Genomic DNA, 10,521 nt, shown 5'->3' with positions numbered 1-10,521 from the left:
TACTGTGAGCCGTTGCCGCCCAGCCAGGGCCGTGTCTTAGATGCAGCTGTGCCATGGGTCAGCTGAGCTGCAGTCCCAGAACCACGCTCTCAGTGCGGCGTGGGTGCCAGGGCCCAGCCTTGCCATGCTGCTTCAGTGAATGTACAGTGCTTAGCACAAGGTGAACCTCATGTGTTCTGTTCCTAATAAAAGGTTGACGGGGCTGCCCCTCCTCTGGAATTCCTCTCGGTGAGCGACAGCAGCACTTGTCCACCTGGCACCTGAGATCCCTGTTTACTAAAGCTTAGAAAAATTGCCAAAGGAGCTGGCAGACGGTTGGCATATTTCCAGTCTGGTCAACATCCCTCCTGAGGACACAGCAGTGGAGGGCCCCTGGAGGCTGGGGCTGGGGACGGTTCTGACTGGTGGCCCTGGCCCTCCCAGCATCTGTTGAGCACAGAGCTCCTCCCCTGCCAGGCCAGCGACCCACAGCACAGCCAGGTGAGGCCTGAGCACATCACCTTGGGTGAGCTGTAAGTCCCCAAGTCATTGTGTTCAGCAAAGATCTGGTTTTGGTCTGGAAGTGTCCCAGAGGCATCACATGCTGGGGAAACTGCAGACTAGCCCATCCCCCGAGTGCTTGTGCCTGAAGCCCCTGACCAACTCCAATAGGAGGACAGGATATGGTTCCAGGGCCTCCCAGGGCTGCGGCGAATGCTGACGGAGCCTCGTAGCAGAGGCCGGTGCAAAGCAGGAAAGGACAAAGACACAAAGAGGAACAGTTTCCTCCCTCCGAACGCCGGGGCCTCATAGTGCGCAGGTGCAGGAGAGGGGTCCAGACAGAAACCTTCCTGAGGTCAAAGCAGCTGTAAGCCTGCAGGGCACTCGGGGAAGGGAGGAAGGGAGGATGGCCACACCCAACCCCAGAGGCTGGAGGGAGACCCTGGGGCAGGAATGAACCCCTCACAGACCTGGAGCCAGCTATTTCTGCCTAGCAGTCTCCCCAAAATGCAAACCTTGGGGAAGAGGTCTGGAGGTCAGCTTATGACACAGGTCAAGAAAGAGAGCAGGAGAGATGGTCCCTCAATAGAGTCAAAAGTCACATTAGGACTAGGGCTAGGAAGCTTTCTTCTGGTGGGCATGAGAAGGCCTGTTCTGCCCACGCTTGCTGCCCCCGCCTGGGCTGAGTCCCTGCCAGTGCCTTTACTTCCGTAATATACACCAGTTTAAATATTTAAAGAACTCCAGAGGCTGAGAATCAAAGACGCATAAAGGTAAAGCCAAAATCAATTTAGTCCATTTAAAGAAGGCCGGTAACCTCATGCCTGAATAAGGCAGACAACTGGAAGTTTCCCAAAAGTGCACCAAATAAGTCATGGAACATTTCTGGGCCCGGCAAATTATGCAAGTCATTTCTCTCTGAGTGTCTTTTGTGATAATGAAGTAGATTCATTTGTCAGAAATAGCTACACGGGCACATCGTAGCACATGGCAAAAGAAGCAAACTAGGATTGCTTGAAAATTCTGTTCCCTCAGAGGATGTGTGCACTGATGAGCTTAAACGTGTCACACGCCCCACACGCTGCCCCTGTCCGCGTGCCCCATGCTACTTAGCGCCCATGGCTGCCCACTGAGCTGCCTCAGTCCTGCAGTCCCTGTGTCTGGATGGCAGGGCCCCAGGGCAGTAAGTTTCAGGGCATAAGCAGACATTGCCACGTTTCCTCAATCCTACTGGACAGGCATGGGTGCTGGCCTCCCCCATGTCCTAAAAGTTTAAACTTTACCATTCTGTTAGGTTAAAAAAATGAGAACTGGTAGTTTGAAAGTGCTTGGATCGAATTCATGTGGTATATCTAAGTTATATTTCTGTGAAATAATCTGCTTATATGCCTTGCCAATTTTCTATAAGATTGTTGTCATTTTTTTGTTAATTGTAGATCTTTATTTATTAAGGAAATTAGCCCATTGTGATAGTATGTTCAAAATTTTCCCCCTTTTTATTATTACTTTTTTACTTTGTGGTGTTTTATTCAGTGCACAATATTACTATTTTTATTTAAATTCATCCTATTTATATGATCAAATTTGCATATTTACACAAATTTATCTGTGACTTCCAGGTTTCATGTCATAATTAGGAAGGCTTCTCCACAGAGAGATTTTTAAAAGTTAACCAAAAGATATTTTTATAGTTTTAGTTTCTTAACACTTTTTGGTTTGTTTTTTATTCACATATTTATTTTGAGAGACTCTTGCTCTGGCAGCCAGGCTAAAGTACAGTGGCACAATCTCGGGTCACTGCCTCTCCACCTCCCAGGTTCAAGCAGTTCTCCTGCCTCATCCTCCTGAGTAGCTGGGACGATAGGCAGCCACTACCACGCCCAGCTAATTTTTGTATCTTTAGTAGAGATGGAGTTTCACCATCTTGGCTTTGAACTGCTGACCGGTGATCCAACCATCTCGGTACCCCAAAGTGCTGGGATTACAGGTGTGAGCCACCATGCCCTACCTTAACATTTTTTAGTATGTTCAGGCACAACAAATCATTGTTGCAGGGTGAATTTGATTTTCAGAACCATTTCAGGGTTGTCAGAAGGAAAATGTGGCCAGGCACAGGGGCCTCCACCTGTAATCCCAGCACTTTGGAGTACTGAGATGGGTGGATCACCAGTCAGGAGTTCAAAACCAAGATGGTGAAACTCCATCTCTACTAAAGATACAAAAATTAGCCGGGCATGGTAGTGGGTGCCTACAGTCCCGGCTACTGGGCAGGCAGGCAGATCACCTGCCGTCATGAGTTCGAGACTAGCCTGGCCAACATGGTGAAACCCCATCACTACTAAAAATACAAAAAAAAAAAAAAATTAGTGGGACGTGGTGGTGCGCTCCTATAATCCCAGCTACTTAGGAAGCTGAAGCACAAGAATCACTTGAACCCAGGAGGCAGAGGTTGCAGTGAGCCAAGATCAAGCCCCACTGCACTCCAGCCTAGGCAAGAGCAAGACTTCATCTCAAACAAACAAGGCACATGTGATATTCAGACTGGGATAATACCATTTTTGGATAAAATCAAAGATGATGAGAATGAGGCCGTTCCAGGAGAGAGCTCTCCGGAGCGTGCAGGTCACCGCCATCACTAGCGGATTCCCCAGGCAAGGTCTTTGAGGAGCCACACTTGGGCATGCAGTCTCTGGCAGAGGTTTTTAATATGACCTGTGTGGTAGCCATGAGATGTGGGGCATGTTGGAAGCAACTGGAGCTGTTCATCCTGCAACGAGGAGCTTTTGGCTGGACAGGAATGTGACATGTCTTCACTATTACCTAAAGGATTGTCAGACGCCGGCCTTTGCCATGTGGCTCCAGAGGCGGCAGAAGTTACAGGGACACTGCAGTAGGATTTCTTACTCAAGCAATGAACGATGTGGAAGGCTAAGGCTGGCTTGTCCTTGGGATGCGCCCCTTCGCCTGCGGACATCGGAGTGCTTGAGAAAGGAGCCTGCATGAATGAGAGGTTAGAGTCAGGTTCTTCCAGTGCCTTCACGCTCATCAGATTCTTGGATTCGCCTTGAAAATGGTTTTGAAAATCATGGTCAGGTAAGCATACTTACATTCTATCTTCCTTAATTGTAAATGAGTAACAGTAGTTGTGTTTGTGGAGTGCTTGCTGTGTGTCAAGCACGATGCAGGTTAGACTGCGTGTTGTGCAGTCAGTGATTGAATCCTCAGCCTCAAGGCAGGTACGGTGCACCTCCGTCCCGCCGCCAAGACAAGCAGGCCTGCCGGAGCTTGGAGACCTACCCGGACTACTCATACCCGGCTCTGCAGGCTTCCTACACCCGAAACAGTGGGCCACCTTGCCTCCTGACATGGCAAGTGTCTCCGGAGAAATGTTTCCTGATCACATCAGGCCATGTGCTTATTATTAAAGGCAAGTCTCTCCACTGAAGAATCAACCATCTCCATAACAGTGTGCTTGTAATGCTTACAAAAATAGTTACACAGTCGAGAGAAATAATAACTCCCTCTAGGCCTCACTGCCCCTTTATCATTTTGACAGCCTCTGATTATTTTCCTTGTTATTGATTCAGTGGATGAAAGTTTCTGTTTAAGAGCTTAAGTGCAGCCTTGTGAATCTTAGTATCTGCCACATTATTTACGTGGTTCAGAAGCAAACATCCCGCTATAAGGCGTCCTGTCTCAACAAGCCTCTCTAGAGATCAGGAGAGCCCAGAGCCAAGTTTTATGGCACAGCAGAGTGGTGGGACAGCTCTAAATACAGCTTCCAAGAGGGTCTAAGTGCTCAGCTGGCATGGAGATGTGTGGTTCCTCCAGACCAGCCAGGGAGGACAGCCAGGGATCACATGGCTGCGTAAATAAAAATGCCCAAGCTCAGAGGCCTGCACGGATTTTTTTTCTTTTTTTGAGATCTTGTTGCCCAGGCTGGAGTGCAATGGCGCAATCTCAACTCACTGCAAACTCCACCTCCCAGATTTAAGCGATTCTCCTGCCTCGCTTCCCGAGTAGCTGGGATTACAGGCATGTGCCACCACACCCAGCTAATTTTTGTATTTTTAGTAGAGATGGGGTTTCTCCATGTTGGTCAAGCTCATCTCAAACTCCCAACCTCAGGTGATCCGCCTGCCTCAGCCTCCCAAAGTGCTGGGATTACAGGTGTGAGCAATAGGGAGGCCAGACACAGTGGCTCACGCCTGTAATCCCAACATTTTGGGAGGCCCAGGCGGGCAGATCACAAGGTCAAGAGCTCAAGAGCAGCCTGGCCAATATGGTGAAACCCTGTCTACTAAAAATAGAAAAATTAGCCAGGTGTGGTGGCAGGTGCCTATAATCCCAGCCACTTAGGAGGCTGAGGCAGGAGAATTGCTTGAACCCAGGAGGCAGAGATTACAGTGAGCCAAGATTGCACCACCGAACTCCACCCTGGGCAACAGAGCAAGACTGTGTCTCTAAATAAATAAAGCAACGGGGAGAGGCTGGATGCAGTGGCTCGTGCCTGACATCCCAGCGCTTTGGGAGGCCAAGGCAGGTGGATCATTTGAGGCCAGGAATTTGAGAACAGCCTGGCCAACATGGTGAAATGCTGTCTCTATTAAAAACATAAAAATTAGCCAGGCATGATGGCCCATGCCTGTAATCCCAGCTACTTGAGAGGCTGAGGCACAAGAATCACTTGAACCTGGGAGGCAGAGGGAGGTGGAGGTTGCAGTGAGCCGAGATCGTGCCACTGCACTCCAACCTGGGGGACAAAGCAAGACTCTCAAAAACAAAACAAAAACGGAGAGTTTTCCTGTTCATAGTCACCTGGGTGGTTTCCTGGTTAGAGCTTTAATGAATAAGGCTTCTGTGACCATTCCTGTGCAAGTCTTTTTATAGGCATATGTAGCTGGGCGCGGTGGCTCATGCCTGTAATCCTATCACTTTGGGAGGCTGAGGTGGGCGGATCACCCGAGGTCAGGAGTTCAAGACCAGCCTGGCCATCATGGTGAAACCCCCATCTTTAAAATAAATAAATAAATAAAATAAAAAATAAAAATATAGGCATATGTTTTTATTTCTTTTGGATGAATATCTAAGGCAGAGTAGCTGGGTCATATGGCATGCGTATGTTTAACTTTATAAGAACTTACCAAACCATTTTCCCACACAGCTATAATAACATTTTACACTCCCATCAGCAGTTTGTGAGAGTTTCTATATAATATAAACCAGGGTTTTCAGCTTTCTGTACATTAAGAGATTTCAAATGATTTTTTTCTACTGACTCTCCAGACGTTGGCGTAGTATTCAGCATTAAAAAGAACTGAATTTTCTGACCCCTACTATAACATGGTGCACTTTGAAAACATTATGCTACGGTGAAAAAAGCTAGACAAAAAAGGACCTTGTAGAGTATGATTCCATTAATATGAAATGGCCTGGTCACACAACTTCATAAATATACTGTAAACCATGGACTTTGGCACTTAAACAGGTAGCTTTCTGGTATAAAAATTATATCTCAGTAAAGCAGTTTGAAAAATGAAGACTCGGACTCTAGAAGGCAACAGTCTGAAGACAATAGGTTTCCTCAAGAAAGTTCCCTGGAGGTAAAGCTAGTTCTTGTCTGAGAGCAGACGACCTTCTCTTGTCTTTTCAAATCTTAGACATTTTTCAGTCTTGTCCTTGTGTCACCTTAGACGTTGAGAGGAGCATCAGACCTGCTCATTGGCCGGTGAGCCCAAGTCCAACGTGGTGCGGGGCGTGGGGGGCGTCCTCAGCCGCCTGTGGAGTGACAGGAGGTTGCCTGGAAAAAGGAAGGGACTTGAAATCGCCGCACTGGGGATACTGGTCCTCCCCCACACCCACACCCACACCCCGGCATTTCCTAGTGCAGCCAGTGATCCTCTTCTGTTTTCTCAGTGGGTGCGCCTGGCCTGGACTCCACCCAGGCCAAACAGCTCAGGTGGAATGGTTGGGCAGAGCAAACAGGCTTTCACCAGGAGCCTTCCTTTACTTCCCCTTGGACAAATCACACTGGACTCAAAGCCTCTGCTGGACTTCCTCCTGCTCTGCGAGGCCCAGAGTGGCCATGGCCCCTGCCTGATGGGGTTTCGAGTCACTCTAACTCTCTCTGGGTTTTACTTTGACCTGGAGGAGTGTTTTTCTGTGGGTAACCCCCCGTAAAGGCACTGAGGAAGGAGAGCTAAGCAGAATCCTGGCACAATTAAGGCCTGAAGAATATCTCAGTGTATAGTGTTACTACTCAGTTATTTCCTTTTATATAATCCTTTATATAATCATATATTAGTTTATAGAATTAGGGCTTGGAGATGATCTCAGTTTATAGTGTTACTACTCAGTTATTTCCCTTTATGTAATCCTCTATATATAATCATGTTCTTAGAATGAATGCCTAAGGAAAATCTTACCACCACTCAGTTATTTCCCTATATCTTAGTTCATAATCAGAGGAATGTCTAGAGGAGACACAGTACAGAGCATGAATTAAGGAATAAGCTGCTTATAGTCGGAGGAATGTCTGGAGCAGACACAGTGCAGAGCATGATTTAAGGGAAAGCAGGTATATCAGAACAAGAACCCATGGCCTAGGCGGCAGCATCCAATATCATAAGGATACCCACCATATGGCAGGCTTGGGGCAAGAGCTACTCCTCCTGATAAAGGAGTTGTAGGACCTTGCTCCAGTTCTTGTGGAAGGCTGCCCTCAGACCGGCAATCCCTCGAGCATCTGAGGCCTCAAAACCCCTCCGGATAATTGCACCTTGGTGACTGTGAAATTTATCAGCTCTTGTTACTGTGCTGCTCGAAAAGCATCTTCCTATAGAACTCATTGGAAGCTGCAAGCAGGTGGCGGTAACCCTGACAGCTCTGTCATTACTGTGTGACTTAAAGCATCCTCCTATAAATCTTAGAAGTAGCTTGCCCATAGTTAGAGGTATTGCACACTGCACCCTTTTCACTGCACACAGCCCACCTCCTAGCCTAATGGGGGTGGACCCCCTACTGCACATGGCCCTTGCCTCGATGACCTAATGGGAATGGACTCCTTGCTCTGCACTGTCCACCTCCTAGCCCAGGTGACCTAATGGGGGTGGACACCTTGTTTTATTGCTCAAGACTCTATCACTATCCTTTAAAGATGATTTCACTCACTGCCCTGCTCCCTAACCTATACACAATAAATACGCTTCTGGACATTTGGGGCCTCACCTGACTCCGCCCATAGGTGGTGTGGCCCCTGGAGCCCAGCTGCGGTTTCCTTGTACTTCTGTGTCCTGTCTCTTTATTTCTAGAATCCTGTGCCTCAGCACAGCATAAGGGACACCCCACGACCCTGTGGGGCCCTCATCTCTACATTTTTCTAAGAATATTTTCTTATTGAGTCATCATTTTCATGTAATAGAACACACAGATCTTAGGTGTATAGTTCAAATCATTTTGGCAAATGCATGTACCCATGTGGCTCACACCCCCATCAAAATAGAGAACATTTCTGTTAACCCAGAAAATTCTGAGAGTCCCCTGCCCAAGGACTCTAGCAGCCCCTGTCTGATGTCCATCATGACATATTACTGTCACTCATTCTGGAACGTCTTGTAAGTGGCATCATCCCTTCTTGCCTTTTGTTACTAAGGGAAAAAATAAAAACTAAATGGCATCATCCAGTGTCTGCTCTTGTGTGCTGGCTTTCAGCTAAGCATGATGTTTATAAGATTCAAGCAGGTGGATGCATGCAGCTCATTCCTTTTCATTGCTGAATAGTAATTATTTCCATATACCACACTTTGTTTCTTCATTTGCCTGGTGATGGTCACCTGGGCGGTTTCCTGGTTGGGGCTTTAATGAATAAGGCTTCTGTGACCATTCTCATGCAAGTGTTTTTATAGGCATATGTTTTTATTTCTTTTGGATGAATATCTAAGGCAGAGTAGCTGGGTCATATGGCATGTGAAAGTTTATGAGAATTTTCCCACATGGCCATAACACTTTACCCTCCCGTTAGCAGTGTGTGAGAGTTCCCGTTGCTCCACGTCCATGCTAGCACTTGGTGCTGTCATAATTTTAATGTTAACTGTTCTAGGGGGAGGACTGCTATCCTATGACCATGTTCTCATTTGTTTTAAGAGATAGGGTCTCACTGTGTGGCCCAGGCTAGACTCAAACTCCTGAGCTCAAGTGATTCTCCCACCTCAGCTTCGGAGTAGCTGGAACTACAGGTGCATGCCACGACACCTGGCTCCATTGAGTTTTAACATGTATCTCCCGAGTGAGGTAGTGAATTTTAAAGGAGCCTCTAAGAATCCTCCTGCCCAGGCCAGCCTGCCTCCCCTCCCGAGTACTCCCTTGCCTGGCATGCTGCATAGAGAACCAATGGGACTCCTTCATGAGGACTCACCTGTGAGCCTGTAGATGCAAGGCAGCGCTACAGACATGGATCCCTCGCCCAGAGGTCCACACTCCAAGGTAGTGAACGGCCGACTCTTCCCTTAAAGAGCAGACGGTAAATATTTCGGGTTTTGCAGGCCATGCAGTCTGTTTTGGCTGCTCACCTCTGCTATCGAAGGGTGACAGAACCTGAGACAAATATAAATGAATAAGAGTAGCTGTGTCCCAAAGTGATTTACAGACACTAAAATTGAAATTTCATATCATTTTAACACCATACATTACTTGGATTTTTTTTCAATCATTTGAAAATGTAAAAAGTATTCCTAGCTTGAGAGCTGTATAAAAACGGGCAGTGGACCAGATCTGGAGGGGCCTGTGCTCAGTGCCCCATTTCAGGCATGCAGAGCAGCCAGCTAGGGGCACTTCTGTGCTAGGCTAGCTATCAGGAGCAGCTTCGCAGAGGACCAGGGTGGCCACCACGTGGAGCTGCAGCATCCCGCCTGCTCCAGGCGGCAGCTTTCCCAGGATGAAGCTTCCCCAGGATGAATCTGGGTGGGGACCCCCATCCCTCTCAAGGGAAACACCGACAGGCAGAGGAGGGTGAAAGCCAGGCAGGGAAGGACTTGAGAGTGCTGGAGTGGTGTCCACAGCCCCTCCCTGCCCAGCAGGTGGCTCCCACACTTCCAGATTACAGGGCTTCCTCTGTCTCCCTCTGGCCTTGCTGACCTCAGGACTGCTCCCTGCTTGCCTGGTCCCTTTGGAATCCACACATCAGGATGCCCACTGGCTTTGGCCCAGTGTCCACCTCCCCCCTGGCTACCTCAAGTCTGTCTTTGCCCTACCCATGCCCAGGACCTGCCAGGAAGGGGTCTGGGGAGAGGGTGTAGGACGCTTGTCTTTGTTGGGAGGTAGTGGTTTGCAAGAAGGGGGCTGGACTCAGACCTACACCCAGGGAGTGGAGTCTGCAGCTGTGGAGGCTCTGAGGAGGGCCCAGGAGGCAGGAGGACCTCTGTGGAGTCTACTGCTGGCCCCCCAATGGCAGGTCCCCAAGAGCAGCAGCCCCAGCCCTTGGAAGAGGGACACGCATCCCCACAAGGAACAAAACACAATGGCCGGGTGCAGTGGCTCATGCATGGAGCCTCTGAGAATCCTCCTGCACTTTGGGAGGCCGAGGCAGGTGGATCACCTGAGGTCAGGAGTTCAAGACCAGCCTTGCCAACATGATAAAACCCCGTCTTTACTAAAAACAAAAAATTAGCCAGGCATGATAGCAAGTGCCTGTAATCCCAGCTACTCAGGAAGCTGAGGCAGAATTGCTTGAACCCAGGAAGTGGAGGTTGGAGTGAGCCCAAATCACGCCAAAAAAACCCGAAAGGCATGTCCTGAGCCGACAGAGGCTGGCTTCCTCCTGGGAGGACTGGCTGCTGGGCAGATTCCTTGTAGTTTGTGGAGAATGCCTCAGTGTTGCTGGCACCACTGGTCTTAACGAAGGACCTGGAGCCCTGTTGGGTGTGGGTAGGGCCAGGAGGCGTTGGATAAGACAGGGAGGAAGATGGTGGAAGGCCCATTACTGTGGGATGTGGGACCCCACAGTCCCGTGGCCCAGGTCCAGGGAGATCTGCCACACCCACAGAC

Source organism: Saimiri boliviensis, chromosome 9 (genome assembly GCF_048565385.1).
Source record: "Saimiri boliviensis isolate mSaiBol1 chromosome 9, mSaiBol1.pri, whole genome shotgun sequence".
Taxonomy (NCBI): domain Eukaryota; kingdom Metazoa; phylum Chordata; class Mammalia; order Primates; family Cebidae; genus Saimiri; species Saimiri boliviensis.
The sequence above is the reverse complement of the archived record's forward strand: the minus strand, read 5'-3'. Positions refer to the sequence as shown.